At 40.2% G+C, this 22,176-nt stretch overlaps 1 protein-coding gene across 1 annotated transcript in view; it reads right to left on the bottom strand.

Annotated features, from left to right (window-relative positions):
* Nucleotides 1-22,176, bottom strand: part of MTERF1 (mitochondrial transcription termination factor 1) — a 60,893-nt gene that overhangs the window by 14,208 nt on the left and 24,509 nt on the right. The gene's annotated exons all lie outside the window — the stretch shown is intronic.

Raw genomic sequence — 22,176 nt, 5'->3', positions numbered from 1 at the left:
AGAGACTCATGATCCATTAGCACTGGATAATATGTCATGAAATTAAAGCCTCAGAAAAGTCCTACAGTAAAGAAATCTGTTAAACTTTAATTTCAAATTTTCCAAACTTACTTGAGCAGAAAACCATTTTCCTTAAAGAAAGAAAAAAAATGTCTACCAACATCCCATAGAAGAAGTATGCATTCGTTCACTCAAAAAAGTAGCTATTGAGCATGTATATGCCAGACAGCACACTGGGTGTTGCAGATAGAAGGATAAACATCGTCCCTGTCCTCCAGAGCCTGGAGTTTTAGTTGGGAAGATAGACACTAAAGAAGCAACAGATAAAAAAATATACAATTCCAAGTTAACAAAGGTACTTGAAAAATATATTTTTTAATATAAAATAATGACAAGAGGATCATATTTAAGCAGGATAGTGAGAAAAGTCCTCTCTAATATCATAAAATATCAAGATACCATAGTATCTTAAATGGTACTAATATAATTTGTAAGATACTCATATAATTACTGTCACTGAAGATGATATTTGAAGAATGAGACAGAGACTACATGTTAAAAGCAGAGAAACATTCTTGCAAAATACCAGCCAGCATCTGTGAAAACCCGAGGGTGCGCCACTTCTTAAACTGAGAGAACTGAAAGGCCAGTGAGGCGGAGAGATTGGCAGGGGCCAGAGCATGCAAGGCTCCTGGGCCACGGAAAGAGCTTGGGATTTCCTCTAAGTATATTAGAAAATAATATCATAATTAATAAATAATGATACAGGAATCAAACTCTGTTTTACAGACTCACAACTGTAAACCTCCTTTCACCCCACCCTGTATATTATCCTACACACTGATTTCTCTTTTTAAGTAAAATAAGGGCGAGGATGACCTCTTTCCTGGTCTTCTCTAGAAGCATCTGTGACTATGATCATGGTCTTCCTTTTTTCCTTTCTCTTTTCCTTTTTTTAACATGAGGATTATTTGAGAGCTGTTTTATTGGACTAAAAGCCTTATCATTTCAATTGTTAAAAATAAATAAAAGTAAATAAATCGAATAAAAATATATCAATATTGGTTAATTAGTATGCACTATCTATACTAATAAGAGAGTAATATGCTAATTAGACCGGATGTCTTCTGGACATCCTTCTGTTTGTCCTTCCAGACAAAGCCACAGTGGTGGGGTCAAGGCAGAGGCAGTTAGGGACAATCAGGCCAGCAGGGGAGAGCAGTTAGGGGGATCAGGCCGGCAGGGGAGAGCAGTTAGCAGTTAGAGGGATCAGGCTGGCAGGAGAGAGCAGTTAGGGGGATCAGGCAGGCAGGCAGAGGTGGTCAGGGGCAATCAGGCATGCAGGGGAGCAGTTAGGGGTAATCAGGCCAGCAGGGGAGAGCAGTTAGCAGTTAGAGGGATCAGGCTGGCAGGAGAGAGCAGTTAGGGGGATCAGGAAGGCAGGGGAGAGCAGTTAGGGGGATCAGGCAGGCAGGCAGAGTGGTTATGGGCGATCAGGCAGGCAGGCAGTTGAGCGATTAGGAGCCAGCAGTCCCAGATTGCGAGAGGGATGACCCGGATTGGAGAGGGTGCAGACTGGGCTGAGGGTCCCCCTCCTCTGTGCATGAATTTTGTGCATCGGGCCTCTAGTATTAATATAAGATGGTAATAATCATGCAAACTGGATGTGGGATATATGAAAACTTTCTGTGGTGCCTCTAATTTTTCTATGAATCTTAAATTGTTCTAAAAATAATGTTTATATTTTTTTTAAAAACACAAATTACAAATTAAACATACCAATGGAAATTTTTAAAAATAGACAGCCTAGACTCCCTAATTCCCTTTCCTTATATTGGCAAAGATTCTTCATGGCTTTGGAGAAGGTGACCAGACAGGGGCTTGGTTCCACAGGGACTCCCGCTCTGGGACCTCACCTGCAGCAGGACTCTCAGTAGACAAGAGTACAGACTCAACTCCAAATATCTGGAACCCACCCCATGTTAAAAGATCAGTTTGACTCCTCATTTCCTAAGCCAGCAGTCTGGAATAATACCTTAGGGAAACATTCCTAGGAAAATATCCAAGGGATGGTAAAAAACTATATGCACAGAGCTGTTGCTTCCTGCACTATTTACAACACTGGAAAACTTAGAAAGAACTAAGTGTTCCAATGATTAAGAGTATGATTATCTTATGAACAATCTACTCGCCGACTATTATATAGCCATTAAGTGATGATTATGAAGATTATATTACATAAGGCAGAAAGCTTATGATATCATACTAACGGTATAAGGTGGGTGTTTTTAAATCAAAACACAAAAATGTACATAATATGTAAATGTAACTTTTGTCAGTGACCACCCAAAGGGTCCAGATTATTAATCTTATAAATGACTCTCGCTCCTTTAGGATGGCTCTCATTTACAAATATGTATCACACATCAGGCAGAGTTCTTTACTCTATGCACCGTATCTTGAGAGCAGACTCTTGACACAGAGTTATGTAAATGCTTTGAATAACAGATAGCACAGCCTGCCCCACATCAGATAGGAGGGTCACCTGGCAGGCAAACTGGCTGGTGAGGCAAGCAGGCCCTCCTCCCCCACAGTAGCATGTGCTTCTTTTTCGAGTCATGCTGTGGGTTTAAAAGGACAGTCTTTATTCAATCATTCATTCAGAAAACATTTACTGAATTATGTGCCAGGTTCTCTGCAAAATGCTGGTGATCAATGGTGAGCCACATGGACATCATGTCTCTTGCCCTTATGAAATTTTTCAGTCTCGTGTGAGATACAAATTTCCCCATCAATATAGATAGAAGAAAACTGTGTTCCTACTCTGAAAGGAAATAATATGAAAAAATATTATCAGAGGACTTCGTTTATATGGAGAACCATTTTTGCTAAAGGATATAGCACATACCAAGCACTATCTTTGTGGACTGTTTTTTAACATGAAAATGTTGGGGACAGTGAACCTTAAGTGTCCTTCCATCTCATTCACAAAGATTTAAAGTCTTGCTATAGATCTTCCAAGTACAGAGCCATACACTTCCCTAACTTCTCAGCCTCCCTGTAACTCCAATAAATGCTCCAAATTCTCAGCAGAAATGTTTTCATTTCACTTTTTCTAGAGCTGCCCTCACATTTAATCTTAGAAAAGATTTCAAAACTCATTACAGACCTAAATCCTTTTTCTTTTTCTTTTTTAACTACACACACACACACACACACACACACACACACACACACACACACACGAAAGGGGGGAAATTATAACAGTTACAGAAATGCCAGGTGTGTAGAACATTTATAGCTAGTCTACCTGGCATCTGCACTCCCTTTCTCTGGCATGAACGTAATGTTCATTTGGGGATCTACCCCTTCCCCACTCTTGGCCTGGGTGTGCTGGATGGGACACCAGCTCCAGGGATGAAGTACACGACTCAGCCCAAAGTCAACCTGGCCATTATTCAAGACCAAGTATGTGATATAAGCCAGTCTAAAAGAGCACATCTCAAACCTTGTGCTAAGAATAGTGGGATAAAGACTCTTTCTCTACTTCACTGGTTTTGAAGCTGGAAGGATTAGCCCCAGGATTAGCCATCTTGTATTACAAAGAGAGGGCCTGTCCATTTAGATCTAAATACAAAAAGCTACAATGAGAGATGGAGTAAGGAGAAAAAGAGCTTGATAAAAGTTTGAGCCCCAGACTCCAGACCAGTTTTCTCTTGCATAATCCACATCTGATCCATGGCAAATACTCTCAAGTATTCTTTTCCCAACATGCACTGGAAAGAGAGGTCAACCAACACAGCACCTCTCCTACACTCCCATGGTAGAGCGTCCAGCAGGCTGGTCTCTGCCTTTCAGATTTACTACGCAATCATCAGACACTGGCCCACTATGTTCCCTTAACCACAGGGAGCACAGATCAAGTTCTTCATGCCATGTGTAAAATCTCCTTTCTCTTGATCTGAGATGAAGAAGAAAGCACCCTCCCAAACCACCTCCTTGGAGATGAGACTCAGCACAATTCTCTACAAAGAAATCCTTATAAATCCTGAAGCCACCCCTACTCTCTCAATCTTTATATGACTTTTAACTAGGCAAGGAATGTAAGAATCCTGTAACCCATTCTCAGTTTACGTCTTTGGAAATTCTGCATAGGAATTCCCTTAGAATGAAGCATTAATCATACCTTTGGATCTTGGCTGAATGGTCTATTTAAATATTATCTATAATAACAAAAGCGTAATATGCTAATTAGACTGGACAGCCAAATGACCTTCTAGACATCCTTCTGGACGACCTTCTGGATGAAGCCGGAGCTGCGAGGGCCGAGGCAAGCCGCTGCGGCTGCAAGGGCTGAGCCCCTTGCACGAATTTCATGCATCAGGCCTCTAGTGTTATATATGTGAACATCACCCATCACTTATTTTGCAAAGGGAAAAAAATGCCTCAATTTCTTCACCTTTCCTACAGTGTCCAAAGTGAGAAGTCTGGCCCTAAGATAATCATAGATAAGAACCATACTCATATTTTCACTATTCAAGGAACCATGAAGGGTTTAGAGGAAAGCAATCAAGATGATTAAGGAGTTTTAAAATTGAAGAGAAAGGAATTGTGCTCTCCTAAAAATAAATACCTAACTGTAATTCTGACATATAAGAATATCTACACCCCAGGGGAGTGTGTCAGGTTAGTTCATCTAAACTCGTAACAAGTTTGACTTGGCTATAACAGAATGGATGAAACTAAATCCTGGCAGAAAGTTATTAAATAATTTAATGGGTTACCAATGGAGGCCATGGTCCTTCTTTGAAGTTATTTTTAAAAATAGAAAAGCCTCTCTTTAAAACAGTTTTGCAGAAGTCTTGCTCTAAAGCAGGGGGTGACCTCTAATAGACTGCGAGTCTTTTGCATGCTTGGCCATTGTTGATTTTCCCACTGTAGTTTCTCTGGGTCTCTGATTGGTGGCCTTTGCTCTAATCTCCTTTCTTTTTTTACCTTAGGTCTCTCCTGTTTCTCAACATCCTGTGCCAGGCAGTTGCTGGTTAGCTGCTGACACAGTCTCAGTATAGACCAAGAAGTGAAGACAAATTCTCCATCCATAACTGAAACGTAACGCTATGCCTAAACGGATGATTTTGAAAGGCCTTGAGATGTTTTCTTATTTGTGCCACCCACAGAATTTCCTTCTAAAGTCTGAATTTGGTTTTAACATCCTGTAGAATTCTGTAGTCAGAGAAAAAGCCTTCAAAGGTTTTGAGATTCTGCCAGTTTCTGAAAGGTTGTTATTGGCGCCACGTTATGATTGAAATTATTTACTTGCTACTCGGTTTAATACCTTAGAGATTTCTAAATAGGCTGCCTCAGGCTTTCCAGTGATATCTAGAATAATGATGTAGAAACTACAACTGCGCAGGAGACAAAGCTAAGGCTAGAGGGCAATAGCTTGAGTAACCTAAATAATTTTTTAAATAAACCCTTCTATGTTTCTGTCACACATTTTCTCCTCCCGCCATTTAACTCTAGTATCTATTATCCTTGCATTTAACCCTAGTATCTATTATCCTTGGAGTTTCCAAGTGTGGTTAAGGAATTCTGGCATCTGTGTGTACAGTGTATGTGTACATGTGTGTGTGTTTGCAACATATGCATATATACAGAATATACATAAGAGTTGGTGGCACATGAGACATATATATCCTCCAAACCTCAATGAAGAAGAAACAATACCATGGAGAAGAAAACTGGCATATGCCACAAATGGATACCAACACATCCTGAGTCCCTGCAGCACAGGTGTGCCCCGCACTAGACTATTCCCCTCCATCTCAGGAATTCAGAGTTTCTACATGTGAAAAGCAAAAAATATCATGCGTTCAGAGTGTAAAAACCTTCGAGTATAGGCAAATGCTATATGGACCATTGTCCTCAACAGAACCAAAAAGGTCACATAGGAGAGGACATTTAAGAAAATTATGATAGCCCTGGCCAGTGTGGGTCAGTTGGTTGAGTGTTGCCCCATGCATCAAAGGGCACATGGCCTGGGCTTTGGGCTGGATTCCCAGTAGGGGGCGTGCAGGAAGCAGCCAATTGGTGTTTCTCTCTCACATCAATGTGTCTTTCTCCCTCTCCCTCGCTCTCTCTCTAAAATCAATAAAAATAGGTTTTAAAAGGAAAATTATGATAAGGTATTGACTGAGAAGATTAAATAATCCATCTGATATTTCCCCAAGATCTGATTCGAAGGGCAGAGGCATCACTCCAGTAAGTCAAGTTGAAAAGAAAAGTAGCTTATTTTTATAATTCATCTTTCCTCAGTACAGTTGGTTTCCATAGCCACAGGCTTCTCAGCCAGCTGGTTTGGTTAACGATGACCCTCGGGAGGCAACAACTTGGGTTTCCATTTCCCCAACCCTATTTGCAAAGCACAGCTAAATCAGTTCTAGAGGTTGTCTGAGAAACAGACTTTCCCCAGAGAGGCTAATGCTAGACTCTCTGATCAGCAACATCCTCAATGAAAGAGCAGGCAGAAATTCTTGGTTTGTCTACAATCCAACACCCTCTTAAGAAGCAGTAATGGTGCCATGGAATTCCACTCAGTCTGAGGAGAAGGGAAAACAAATCCATTGCCCTATCAAACAACTCAGATATTTTTTCTTTAATACTCAGAAGTCCCAGGGTTTCGTTCAGAACCTCAGCTGTCTCATCTATAAACAGTGATGTTTACTCAGTCCCTTGTGTTCCAACATGCTAAGATTGTGCTCCCTGCCCTAACAATTTCAGATTTATGTTCCACCATAAACACTCCTCATATCCCTTCTATCCCATTTCTTTTTCCCAATGCTGGCCACAGCACCAAGCTCTAGTAGCCAGAAGGACACCCTCCAGGTTTATTGAGCCAAAAGCTGTATGATTTCTCTACCTTTATAACGCACTCTTTTAGCTCTAGCCTGAGTTGGGAACCAAACATAAGCCAGAGAACACTAAATCTGTCAAAAATACATCTCATTTCAAAAGCACAGCAATGAGTCTTTGTTAATCCTGCTCACCTTCCAAAGATACTATTCAATGTCTCTCCTTTTCTTACCAAATTTAATTATATTGTTTACACAACACCACTTCTCTTACTGTCACCAATCCCTTTCTAAACACCAGAGATTAGATTTAACTATCTACACTTCACTGAGATATTTCTCTTGAAAGTCACAAATGACTAAAGTTAAAACTGATTCACTTTTCTTAGCCCTCAGTATTCTTGATCTTTTTTCAACACATGCACAGTTAATGACTTCCTGTTTTTAAAATTATGTTCTCCCTTGGAGTCTGTGACACTGTCCTATCCAGGTATCCTGTTATAGAACACCTGCTCCTTACAGTTGTGAATACACAAAACACCGAGTTTATTCTTATATCATTTACTAATTTTTGTATTATTTTCCATGTGAACAACTGTAAACTTACTTTTGCCTCACCCTGTAGAGCCACTCCTCAAAAATTGTTAGAGTTACCATATGACCCAACAATTCTACTCTTCAAGAGAAATTAAAACATGTCCATACAAAAACTTGTACATGAATGTTCGTATCAGCATTATTCATAAAAACTAAAAAATGGAAATAATCCAAATGTCCATCAACTGATGAATAGCTACATAAAATATGATATATCCATACAATGGAGTATTATTCAGCAATATAAAGTAATACTAGTAAAGTTCTGATACATGCTACGATATGGATGAACATTGAAAATATCATGCTAAGTAAAAGAAGGCAATTATGAAAGAACTAGAGGCCCGGTGCATGAAATTCGTGCACGGGTAGGGTCCCTAGGCCTGGCCGGAGATCAGAGCTGATCTTTGGGGCGACCGGTGGGGCGATCAGGGGGCCCCCGCTGGCACCCGCCTTGACTGGCCTAGCGCCGCCCGCTCACTCCCCCGTTACCACCACCAGTTGGGGCCTGTGGGCTGGGAGCAGCTCCTGCATTGAGCATCTGCCACCTGGTGGTCAGTGCATGTCATAGCAACCGGTCATTCTGCTGTTCAGTCAATTTGCATATTAGGTTTTTATTGTATAGGATTAGCATATGATTCCATTTATATGAAATGTCCAGAATAGGAAAATCTACAGACTAAAAGTAAATTAGTGTTGCTAGGGCTGAGGAGGTTAGGGGAACCAAGAAGTGGCTGCCAGTGAGTAGGGGGTTTCTTTTTGAGGTGATGAAAATTTAAAGTTTGTTATACAACTGTGAATACACTAAGAAAAACTGAATTGTACATTTTAAGTGGGTGAATTGAATGGTATGTGAATTATACCTCAATAAAGTTGTTATTTTTATTTTTTAATGGATTGGTTGAGCCTTGGTCATATGTCTACACCCTAGCCCTGAAGGAGACTGGGAAAGTGAAATTGCCAATGTTCACTGTAAGCCCTTGGTCACAATTACTGAAAATGTTAACGGAGAAACTCTGTGCCGCGCCAGCGTAGCCAAGGGTTCGGCGAGCCTGAAGGAGGGCCGGAGAAGGATGAAGAAAAGACAGACAAAGAGAATAAGCTGGGTCTAGGTGGATCTTCTGTGCGTGACTGAGACCACAGAACAGATCCAGACTGCAAGCTGATGCTTTATTTTATGGTCAGAGGTAAACAAGGTAATTTACAATGTTCTTGTAAGTTTCACTTGTTTTGGCAGCACTTGCTGCACCTCCTACAGCCCATTAGCTACCCAGGAAAGATCCAGGGAGCAGTCACAAGATCAAGCTTAGTTATGCTAAGAGGGCTGTGCCCTCTAAGCTGAGACTTGTTTGCAGCTTTGCCATCAGGTCAGTCCAAGGCTTAACCCTATAACCGCTCCCTACAAAACTCTAAGTACACTTGTTTTAAATAGGCAAAAAGTTGGCCTTCAGGTTGCAGCAGTCAAAGCTCCAGGTTTGGGTAACAATAGAAAGAACCAGTTTAAAGACATGGCTCTTGCTGCTGGTAGTGCAGTGTTTGGAGAAGAAAGATCGACGCTAAATCTTGAAGACATTCAGCCTCATGTTGTTTAATTTCTCAATTAAGCCACAGAAAGTGGAAAAATCTATACTCTGTTAAAACATAGACTTAATTGTAGTTGTTTAAGCCATTTCAATTTAATTTCCTCACATCCTTCGTTTAAAATGTTCCTATCTACATTTCATCCTATAGCAAAACAAAAAATTTCTGTGTTTGTAAATTAGAAACTATAGAACAACAAAATTTATATTTTTATGGGCTTGTCCTTTTAAAGGGGGTTTGCATTTAAGTCACTCTTAATTTCTTTCTTAAAAATAATTTCATAGCTAACTATCCTTGGTAGTCAACCACCTGCAGAGCTTGAAGTATCTTCTTCTTTTTTTTTTTTCCTTTTTTTTTTAATATTACCTATATCTAAAAAGGCATATGGGAGGAGCAGGGGGAAGCAGATGTTTTCAAATCCTCTTTCCAATTTAATTTAAGGGAGCCTTACACATTCTTATGTGAGTTTGACTCAAGCAGCTTAACTATCACTTGTAAGTTATGAAATTCCAAATGTTGGCATTTTAATCTGTATTTAAGGAGAAGCACTAAATAATTTATGTTTATACTTCTTTCAAGTTTTATGTGTTTAGAGTCTAATAGTTCTTCAAAAGCTACAGAGAAACAGCATGATTTTGTAAATGAGATGTGTATTCCAAAGGCAAGTATTTATTGGGTAACTCTGTATCTTGGTTTTACTGTAACCATTACTGTGCTATAATTGACAGTGTTTTCCTACTAGATAGCCAGTACCTATGACAATGGGAAATACCTATATGATTTTCATTTATTCAATGAATATCTCCAGCTGAATAGAGGATATTTTATCTCAGTCCTTTTTTTGTTTTTTGTTTAGTTGGGGGGGGAGGGTTAGGGGAGGGGAGGGTTGTTTTTTGTTTATTTGTTTGTTTTAGCTAAGATAAAGCAAATAATCTTGGAAGGACAGATTCTGCTAGGTTATTTATTTTTCTTAATTAAATCTACAAACTGAGTACCTAAACTTCTAAATCAGCCATGTGGATATCTTCTGCTAGTGTTCTAAAAGTTCAAATATTGGGGGACAAAAAAATCTAGAAAGAATGGCATGATGTGAAGGGATCCAATTGTAATGAATATTTTTCTTTGGCATTTTCATATTTCCTTTGAGAAAGATAACTTCCTTACCACACCCTAGATGAAACCAGTTTTTGTCCCATGATCTTATTTTCAAGCACACCATTCTCTGGCCAGCAATCCTGGGGCATGACACCTTTAGTCCATTGATCCTACTACTCTTTCACTGTCCTTGCCCCTTGAGTATTCACTTCTCCCCATTTCCAGCCTACAGTCCAGAGTGAATCACTAAATCACTCCCCTGTGAGAACCTCAGCTCCCTTTCCCCACCCTTTCTTCTCTTAGTCACTTGGCAAAACCTCAGCCCTCATTAAATCTTATTCTGCCTGCTCCACGTGGCTGACTGATCTCACTTTAAATTCATGACCAGTAACCCCAAGTGGGCCCTCTGTGCTGCCTGGTAATCACACTGTATTTCCCTAATCAAATCATTGCCCCATCTTCCCAGGCGACTGCATTATAATCTCTCCAGCACTCGCTCCCTTATCCTTACTCTCAGCTGATGACCTTGCTTCCTATTTTAATTAAGGAACCATAGTGACTCTTTTAAAACATAGCGTTATTTCTCTGCTCAAAACCCTTCAGTGGCTCTCCTTCTCCCTTGCAATAAACACCAAAGTCCTTACAATGACCTACAAAGTTCTCCCTGATCTGACCCCATTAACTCTCTGAGCTCATCCCATGTTCTCCCCTCCATTACTGCTCCCCAGCCTTCCTGGCCTTTTTGTTGTTCAGTTCACACATCAAGCTCTCTCCTACCTGGAGGCCTGGCACTTGCTGTTTCCTCTGTCTAGAACACTCTTCCCCCAGGTGTATTTACATGGCTCACTCCTTAACTTCCTTTGTCTATGTTCTTGGTGAGGTCTTCTCTGACCATTTTATTTAAATTTGAATCCACTCCACCCTGGAACTCCCTCTCCTCCTTTCCTGCTTTATTGTTCTCCACAGCTTTTATCACCGTCTGCATATTGAATATTTTGCTTATTCTTTTGTTTATCATCTCTATCCACCTACTAGAATGTAAGCTTGGGCCTATGGCTCAAGATGGTGGCCTGTTTTGTCCACTGTTGAAATCCCAGCATCTAGACCAGTACCTGATACATAGTGGTTGCTTATTAAACATTAGAGGCCTGGTGCAAGAATTCGTGTACCAGTGGGACCCCTCAGCCTGGCTTCCGGGATAGGGCCAAAACCGGGTCTCCGACATCCCCCAAGGGGTCCCAGATTGCAAGAGGGCACAGGCCAGGCCAAGGGACCCCACCCGTGCACAATCCAGGCCAGGGAGGGATGTGGGAGGTTGGCCAGCTGGGGAGGGACTGCAGGAGGGCTCCAGGGCATGTCTGACCCATCTCACTCAGTCCCAATCGGCTGGACTCCAGCAGCAAGCTAACCTACCAGTTGGAGCATCTGCCTCCTGGTGGTCAATTAAAATCTCTAACCTAGCACCCCATAGTGATGCCTCACTATGCACATCATAGTGAGCAGTTGAGCAGCCTTAGCATATCATTAGCATATTATGCTTTGATTGGCTACATGGGCGACTGGATGAGTGAACATGTAGCATATTAGGCTTTTATTACATAGGATTTGCTGAAGGAAGGAATAAGTGAGTGAATGAATGAGTGAATGAATGGAGAGGAGACTATTTATTAAATGAAGTGTGTCTAAACCTTACTTATAGGCTTGCTAGTCTATGTCATATTGTTACGATTGTAATCATTAACAAAGGACACTTAAATACAAATTTATGTTTGATTGACAAAAGGAGAAATTGGAGACTCACAAAAATAATCTTAGCCTGCCAGGGTAGAGCAGCTGTGACCAATGCTGTGCTGAGCAAGAGCATCCGCGAGCAGTTTCCTTTGCCCAGAAAAAGGGAGCTGCTATGTCTCAGAAATAATGGATATCTCACAAATAATGACTTGTAACTCAGAGCTGCTTTTTCTCTTTTTGGAAAATCATAAGACTCACAAAATTTATAGTAGGACTATGAAATTTGCATAAGTCCCACTGACATTAACCAATGCAACTTACCTCACTACAAAAGCTCTTTTAAGTAACCAAAGATTTCTTTCATGTTAGTCAAAGTTAATGGCATGCCATAAATGCAAAAACATATTAATAAGATATATTATCAACACATAAATATAACCAAATTTTATTGTACCATAAATCATTCAAAGTGCTTTCTTATATTTATTTTTAAGTACAGCATTAAATTATGTAGATCTGTATCATTAATATATTACAATTTGGGGTGCTAGGTTAGAGATTTTAATTGAGTAATGGTTTGGGAATTTTTTTAAAGGAAAAAAGAAAAAAAGCAAGATCAATTTTCCCCTTGAAGACTTTAGTAGGCAATATGAATGTCACATATATTACCTGCTTTATAAATCATTCTTTAAATTCCCTCTTCTGCCTCAACACTCAGAATGACTTCCCAGCAAAGCACTGAAAAGCTCTTCAAATTTAAACCATTAAAATGAAATCTGTCTCTGAATGTTTGAAAAAATTTACTGTAAAAAAATCAGTTTGAGATTAAATGAATAAAATTAATCACTCATGGCCCTGGCAATGGGGGGACAGAAGAAGCTGGGAAACACTACAGAATTTAGCACTGCTATCAGGGAAGGCGCTTAGGGGGTTAATATTAATTCACTGAAGCTAAATTCAAATACAAGTTTTTCTTTGCTATTCGACTTGTCGTGTCATTTTTTTCATCATCAAAATTAACCAAAAAATAGCCACTAACGTTTTTTCCTTTGGATTTATTAGTTGCATAAGCTAGCTAAAATCTGTATAAAAGTTTTAAGACAAATTAGTTGACTTGGCAGAGACCGGTTTGGCTCAGTGGATAGAGCGTCGGCCTGCGGACTCAAGGGTCCCGGGTTCGATTCCGGTCAGGGGCATGTACCTTGGTTGTGGGCGCATCCCCAGTGGGGGGTGTGCAGGAGGCAGCTGATGGATGTTTCTCTCTCATCGATGTTTCTAGCTCTCTATCCCTCTCTCTTCCTCTCTGTAAAAAATCAATAAAATATATATTTTTTTTAAATTAGTTGACTTGAATGCCAACTACAATGACAGGGCCAGCGTTTTGTGTGGGTGTTTTTTAAGCTGCTGTGTTGCAGCTGGCATCCATGGGTGTGTGAGAAACAGCTAATCTGTCGATCCTTCTATACTAACCATTGTCTGTTGATTCCAACTACATAGGGAAGGCGGGGACTGCAGAACTGAGAGAGGCAGCTTCCTGTAGCACTTGTTGATGGAGCCACGCAAGTCCGCTACCATCTGCACTCCCCGTTTGGTGAGTGCATGTCTTATCTCCCCAAAGACTGCACCTAGAGCAGGGTTGGGAGTTTCTGGTTTCCTATATATTCTAGGGAATTGGTTAATGGTTTGGGAATATATATATATATTCCCTAAAGTTAAGACCGTGTCTGATTCACTTTCCTAAATCTCACAAAACTTAGCTTCATGTAAGGCATGGATGTATATATTCCCTCTTAAACTGCAAGCCTTTGAAAGAATAAAAAACTCAGTCTGAGTAATCTTTTATTCCCCAACACAGTGCCTTAAACCTAGTTGGCACTAAATAAATAAATGAATAGGTAAATAAATAAATAAATAAATACTCAATGTTGAATGAATGATTGAATAATGAATAATAAATGAATGAATATCAAATACTCTACAAGCCCTTGATAAGTGACCTGAGGGAATATCTTCTCTAGAGCAGAGCATCTTTGTGGTCCCAAGCCCTCCTGTCCCAGCTGCCTGCTTCAGAGATGAGAAAATCAGAAGTGTCTGTGCTGCAGTAACGTCAACATGGCTGGGACCATTCCCAGCAGAATTTATAATACCATGCAGCATTCATGACCTAGAGCTAGTCCCTCGAGCTGGTAAAATGGAAAATCGCATTCCCTGGCATTTTAACTAATTTTTTAGTAAAAACTAGTTTAAATTAGCTAAAACTAGATTGGCCACTAGATGGCATTTGTATTAGCCATGTCTCCAATTTGGAGAGGGACTCTGTTTCAAAAGTCCTTTGGCAAGAATGTAGCTTGAAATTCTGAAGCACTCATTTAAAAACAAGTAACAATAAAAGATCCTAGGAAATGTATAAACGCTAACTAATTTATAGTATGCCTATAATACTATAACTTACAAATACCATATAATCTTATGTAATACTAAACTACACTAGACTGCACTAGACCATGCTATACTACACTTGGTTGCAATGTTTTCCAAAGTGTGGTACTCGGAGCTTGTAAAAAAATAAATATGGAATCCAGGGCCTTACCCTGGAACTAATAAATCCAAATCTTTGTATGGGGCCCGGGAATCTGCATTTTTAGTAAGCTCCTAGGGAATTTCTTGCAGAATCTTTCATAGAAAATACCGCCACTTGAAGACCATATTCCTATGGGGAAGTCATCCACAATTTCAACTAAGGTTTCAAAGAATGAATCCTCCCCCTCAAACAACCTCTGCTAAAGCTCCTTCCTATTACATTAGAGATACCCCAACCCTATCTATGTCCCAAGTTCCTATTGGTGGTTTGTCACCTGAGCGAGAGAGCCTCCAACAAAGCTCAGGTGATAACAATGGAAATTGAGGAATAGGAATGGGATCTCAAGAGATGTGGATAAGGGGATAAAAGCTTTGGTGGGCCAGGAACTCCTGCCACTCACTACAGGAACACACCTTACACAGACCTACTTCCACGCCAGTCCCCTTTCTCTCTCAAGTCAGTTACCCACTTTTCTGCTACCTCCCACTGACTTTGCATAAAATCTCTCTTCTCCCTGCTTCACTACAAATCAGCCCCCAATCTCACAGCCTCTCCACACTTGTCCCTAAAGCCAATATCTAGTGCCTGTCTGATTTCCTTACTATCATCAACAAAGAGAAATAAATAGTATCTAAGAGGAATCTCCAATCTGCATTATCTTGTTCTCTGTAGTAAGGAAAATACAGGACACTCAGTTAATTTAAATTTCAACCAATAATTTTTTAATATAAGCGTGTCACAAATATTGCATGAGGTATAATTATACCAAAAAAATCATCCACTGTCTGAAATTCAAATTTCACTGGACATCCTATATTTTTATTTGCAAAATCTGATAACCCTAGCAATAGGGGAGAAGGAAAGCACACAGAAGTGATCACAAGTGATCATGGCAAGTCTTTGGATGCCTAAAGGACTGCAGTGAGAATCATCTACATATCAGGAAACCCAGACTCAAACTCCTCTGGGCATCTCCCCTCAGGAGCAGAGACTGCTAAAGATGAAATGGACTCATCTTCCAAGATTACAGATGAGCCTAGTCAGGCAGGACTATAAAACAGAATGGGACAATGTAGAAAACACTATAGAAAATATCAAGAGTATACTACATATAGAAAGAATAATTACTGTTTTCTTAGCAACAGATATGAAATGTTTGTATTGATATGTATGTACTGGCATTGAATCACCACGTAAAATACATTTCTTATTGCAGTACAGTCAAAAAAGTTTGATGAAGACTGCCCTGGGTCATCTAGCAAAGGCCGTTGCCTTCAGTGAATGTCTTACCGTAAGGAATATACACCTAAGTCTATTTATTTGAGCAGTTCCTACTCTCTAGTACATATCTTTGATAGGCGTGATCAGGAAGAATATTCTACTGTGGCAGAGACTGGCTCTGTTTTCTTGATGAAGTATCAAACCACAGCCTCTGGCTTCCTTGCAGCTCAGTGGCATCATGTGACTGGTTCTCACCAGCAGAAGGTGGGGGGAGGCAGTGATGTGTGTCACCTCCAGTGAGTGGTTAAGAGCATGCATAACTTCTTCACAGTCTCTTCATACCTTGCCTGAAGGCTGAACCAAACTAGATTTCAAGGCCTTAGAAGATGTTGGAACAATTCATTCAAAAAGGCCTGGATCCCTGCATGGAGCAACTTACCCCTGATAACCTGCACTGGCTGTGACATGAGTGAGAAACCATCCTTGATTGTGCTGAGCCACATTTTTGGGTTGTTTATTTAAACAGGCTGACTACCACAATTATTTATATAATCTATATCTATAAAAGGCTAAGCAACCGTCCAACCATCCGACTGGTAGCTATGACACACACTGACCACCAGGGGGCAAACGCTCAACACGGGAGCTGCTTAGCTGCAATGACTTAGCAGCTGCGGGCCTCAGGTGACGCACCCTGGAACCAGAGAGGAGGGGGACTGATTCTGGGATGTGTCACCTGAGAACCACCCTCTCGCAATCTCGGACCCCTTGGAGGATGTCAGAGAGCCAGTTTCGGCCCAATCCCCACAGGCCAGGCCAAGGAACCCCACCTGCCAGAAGGACCCCGCTCACTCCTCAGACACCCTTCGAGCTGTGGGACCACAGGAGGTTGGCTCCAGGGCATGTCCGGCCCTTCTCTCCCAGTCCCGCCCCACCGGCCACCTTCTAATTAATTTCCTTTCTATGTGCATGAATCCGTGCACTGGAGCACTAGTGTTATAATATAAATGTTAACGTAAAAAAAAAAAAAAAAAAAAAAAACATTTAAACCTGAAAGAACTTTGGTGAGTTTATTTGAGCCAAATTATGGACAAATGCTGGGAAGCAGAATCTCAATGTATTGGGATAATGCCCCAGAGAATGGCAGTTTTTTAATCTTGTTTTATACATTACAATAAAAGAAGGAGATGTAAATAGGTTACATGAAATCTATTGGTGATAAATTAGAGAGGCAGGAGAAAGCAAAGCGGGTAATCTCTGAGATTGGATAAAAAGTAAAATGATAGACACATATTTCTTTTTACTTCTTTTATATATAGTTAAAAGTCAACAATTAACATGACAGCAATAACAATGAAGGAATTTGTGATATCCATCCTGGCACCCAGGGCATTTGATTGTGCCCTAAGGGGTCCAGAAAAAGGGAAGTTACAAGTTACCCAACATTTTAACAATATGGTAAATGCAAAAAGACAATAGGCTCAGTTAAGGTAAAGATTGACCTTTGTCAGGGAAGATACCGGCCAAGACATGACTACCCACCATAAGTGCTTTTAGTTAAAGTTTTAATTTCAGAACATCCTTTATGGTTACTTTAGTATTTTGAGTTTGCAAGACTGCCATGCAGGCCTTCCCTGAGCTTGTCAGGTTAGCATCCAGCCCCTTTTTTGTCCACAAAGATATATATAAAATTCTTTTAGAGAAAGGAAGGGAGAGAGAACATCAACTGGGCTGCCCTCCACATGCACCCCGGCCAGGGATGGAACCCACAACCTAGGCATGTGCCCTGATAGGGAATCAACTCAGCAATCTTTCAGTGCATGGGACAATGTTCAACCAACTGAGCCACTCCAGCTGGACCACAATTATATTATTTATTATACAGAAGGCCAGATAACATAATTTCATATATACTAAAGCCAATATAAATTACTAACACAAATCTATAATAATAAAAGCATATATGCAAATTGACCTAATGACCAAACAGCAGAACGACCGTCAGACGACCTTCTCCATGGGGGGCTCCGTGATCTATCGCCTCAAAGAGGGAAGCCCAGGATACCAGGCTGGCGGCCACAGAGGGAGGTTCAGGCCACCCAGCTGGCGGCACTGCGGTGGGTGTGCGGGGCCTCCCTCTGCGGGGCAATTGATCTGGGGCCCCGAGATCTATTGCCCTACCGAGGGAGGCCCAGGCCACCAGCCAGCGATGCTGTGGTGGGTGTGCAGGGCCAGCCAGAGATCACCCCACAGAGGAAGGCCCAGGCTAGCCAAGTGATCGCACCACACGCCTGTCGCCCACAGAGGGAGGTGACCAGTGGCAGTGGTGGGGGCAGAGCCAGCTGCCAGCAGCCGGGGGAAGGAAAGCCCCAATAGGCCCTGATCTGCCAGCCAGGCCTAGGGACCCTACCCTAGGGTCCCAGATTGTGAGAGGGCACAGGCCGGGCTGAGGGACACACACAACTCCCCCCCCCCCATGCACAAATTTCATGCACCGGGCCTCTAGTAGACTCTATAAAACTGTACTAGTCTTGAACCAGTTACTTCAGCAATGTTTACCATTTTCTCAATATAATAACAGCATTTACAGTTACCAAAGATTTTGTAATTGTGAATGTATATTACCAACATTACCAGTTTGATCCTTGAGTTTCTTTTTCCATACATTAATTTTTATACAACTCATAATAGTTTGGAGATAATAGTTGTTTATATGGGTTGTCATTTACAAGCAAAAAATTGGAACCATTAATGTGAGGAATTATGTACATCTGATACCCTTCAAAATAATCTTCTATCTACACTAATAAAAGAGAAAGATGCAAATTGACTGTACCTTTGTGACGCCCACCAGCCAATCAGGAATGAGTATGCAAATTAACCCTACAAAGATGGCAGGTTAATTTGCATAAGCAGGCACTGAGCGGTGCCGGCAGCCAGGGAAAGGAAGGCCCATTCTTGCAAGAATCTTTGTGCATTGGGCTTCTAGTAAGAATATAATCCTATGTGCATTTAGCCCCAGTTACCTTTCTTGATAGTGGGTTAACTCTCTAAACAAATTATTTATAAAAGTAACTCAAATGAAACTAGTTAACGTACATTACTGCCTATCTTAAATCTCCATTACCTCCGGGAGAAGATGTGAATGTCACAGCAGATCATGCCCTTCATGTCCTTGCTCATCTCCCTTGACTCATCCCCACCTCCCTGTCCTCTCATACTGAAGCAATGCTGAATTACTTGCAGTTTGTACAAGTCACCTAAAAAGCATATTTAAAAATGCAGATTTCTGAACCCAATGTTAAGAGTCATGTTTAATTGATTTGGGGTGAGACCCTTGGCTACCACAGGTGACTCTGACATGGGTGAATTATAAAGCACTTTTTGAGAAGTACTATTTAAAACAAATGATAAAAGCACTTAATACTTTGAGATATTGTACAGAATTTTAACAAGAAAAAATGCTACAAAATGCATTTTTATTGCCTTTAAATATTTAAACTAGTTATTCATTTTATTCATATACGAAGTTATAAAAATGACTAGGTAGTACACTTCTAAAATATCTACTGAATTTATTTCTAAAATAAACTACTTAAACCATTTTCCACTTATATTAAGAAAAATATTAACAACTATTCTAACTTAACTCTTATGAGTCTCCTTTAATTATGGATCTATATATTAAAAACAAAATAGTGAATCAATTTCTATATTGATTGGCTGATTTGAAAGAAATCACTCCTCATCTATAAAACAGGGCTAACATTTGTCAATAAACTTAATATTGAAAAAAATATACCATAGTCATATCTTTGCCAAAATTTGAGTTTTTAGGAAATAAATCATTGGATATAAATGCAAAATATAATTATCCTGAAAGTTTTATATATATAATGTACAATTATACATATAGATTCTTATTGCCAAAATAAATACGTAACTTAAATTAGAGTTTCAAGAATTGGAGACTGACCAGGTTCTCCCCTACAAAAAGGAATTCAAACACACTGAAAGCTGCCTGGGTACCTGAGAGCCGGACACAAATCTCAACGGCTGCGCTAAAGCTCTCTCAGATGCCAATCCTGCAAACATCCCTTTCAGATTTCTCTATAAGGAGACACAACCATAATCCCGGGGAGGCCTAAAGGAACACCTCCTCTGAAGGCAGGACTTCCTTCTTGAAATCTGTCAGCCACATCAGCTCTTCTCCACAGCCTTCTAAGCCTAGTGGCCCCCCAAAATCTGTTTTAGTAAAATCTCAAGCCTCCCCACAGAGTATCCTCTCTTTACAACTCTAGACTTGGCTTCTCAGATTTAAATTTATTTTAACCAATTTGTAGGTCTTTAGTCAGACAGGAAATAACATGTTGCAGAGGAATTAAGCCAAGAACTCCGTGTCAACTTCAAAACCTCACTCTACCTTTGACTCACCCTGGGACCTATGAAGGTGACCTCACTTCTTGGGAACTCTTTTCTCAACTAGAAAATGGAAAGATGAATACTAACCTGCTTTGATCAGAGGCTTGTTATGTGTGTGTGGGGGGGGGGGGGGGGGACGGGGGGGTTGCATTTTGTAAAGGTCTTTAGAAAATACAAAGAGCTATAGAAAGATTAGATAATAAAGGTTTTGTCTAAGCAAGACCAGAATGGCTACTTCTCTTCATTTTCACCCTCTGTTGAATTAACCTTTTTCTTTAGGTTACAAAAGAAGGAACCCTATATTTCCTTCCAAAGGAAGTTTTTTTAAAATAAGTTTTTGAATGCCATTCATGTTTCAAGTTCTCCTGGAAATGGCTTTTTTCTTCTGGCATTATATATCCAAGATAATGAGGAATTCAGAAGAACCACCTGCTGATGAAAACATCCACAGGCTGGCCAGATGCCCAACAAAGATGAGTCCAATCCCATGAACAACTGAAGAAATTGCCTCTTTCTACACAAGCAGTTGGGTCCTTCACCTCTTAACACAGACCTAAGGCCCTACAGCCCTTTATCGAATTCTTATGGAACAGAAATACCTCTCCCATGGGATCTGAATTTTGAATAGGTTGAATTCCTCACCATCTTGGAAGCTTTTCCTTCTCCAGTTTACTTTCTAAAAATAATTCACTCCTTCTATTGTATAGTTTACAAAGCACTTACACATATTTTAGCACATGTACAACCAAAGAATAAGGGAAAAAGTACTACTTTAATATATTCACTCATATGTATGAAATTATCTGTGTACCCAAGTAATGAATAGATGCCCTCAGGATCAGGCGAGAAAAAGACAAATGTTCTATCCTACCCTTAAATTTTACAGTCATATTCTATCTTGTGTTTTTGATAGCTAAGAAAAGAGAAATAATCAAACCAAGATATGTTTAATGCCTTATTTCATCCATCCTGAAACAAACTAAAAACAAAAATTATTTTTTAAAAAGATATAATTTTGTGTTCTAAAAAAAATTAAGCTCTTAATCACTTTTACCAATCCAGAGGTACTAAATAAATGCTTGACAGTAATTTGTCATTTTTCATATGGGAGTGCTTTAAAGAAAACCACGCTACATTTATGGTCATACATTTACATTTAGACAGAAACTTTATATTCTTAAAGTTTTTGCATACATTATTTAATTTAACCTTGCAACACTCTGTGAGATAGGCACAGAAGCTATTAGTATTCCCATTTTCCAGATGAGTAAACTGAAACTTAGAGGAACCTAAGGATATGCCCTTATCTGCTTAGTACTAAGTGGTAGAACTAAAAGTCAAACCTAAGATTGAACTTTCTGTACTACACAGTGTTGCTTGCCTTGGTTATTTTAGGAAGAATAGGAAATAAGATTGGAAAGGCAGGAGGGTCTTAAATGCCAGACAATGTCAAGTCACTCAGGATTGGTGGCGTGTTTCGTTGGAGGGCGAGCGGATGGTGTGTGTATGTGTGTGTGTTTAATATATTTTTATTGCTTTCACAGAGGAAAGGAGAGCGAGAGAGAGGTAGAAACATCAATGATGAGAGAGAATCATTGATTGACTGCCTTATGCACGCCCCCTACTAGGGATTGAGCCCGCAACCCAGTGCCCTTGACCGGAATGGAACTTGGGACCTTTCAGTCCACAGGCCAATGCTCTATCCACTGAGCCAAACCGGCTAGGGCTGGTTTGTGTTCTAAATCAGAGCTAAGCTATAGTAAGACATGGTACTCATTGTGACAGAGAAATGCTTACTAAAGAACGTACTGCGTTATCCTAAGCAGGCATTGAAAAGTGAATTTGGGGCTGAAAGACAATAAATTGATAACTGGCATAGTTATCTATGTTTCAAGATAGCTTGGAAGGCTTCCTCCTCCTCTCCCACCTGAACCAGAGTAATGACAGCAGGAGCTGCCATGGATTGGCACCATGATTTAGTAAGGGTCCCACAGCCATTTCCCAGGCTATTCTATCTGTGTTCTTGTAACTGTGATCTTCCATTGGTTCCTCAAGAATATTCTCCTATAGCATCCTTAATGGTAATTCTAATTCTAG

Source organism: Eptesicus fuscus, chromosome 14 (assembly GCF_027574615.1).
Source record: "Eptesicus fuscus isolate TK198812 chromosome 14, DD_ASM_mEF_20220401, whole genome shotgun sequence".
Classification (NCBI taxonomy): domain Eukaryota; kingdom Metazoa; phylum Chordata; class Mammalia; order Chiroptera; family Vespertilionidae; genus Eptesicus; species Eptesicus fuscus.
The sequence above is the reverse complement of the archived record's forward strand: the minus strand, read 5'-3'. Positions and strand labels throughout refer to the sequence as shown.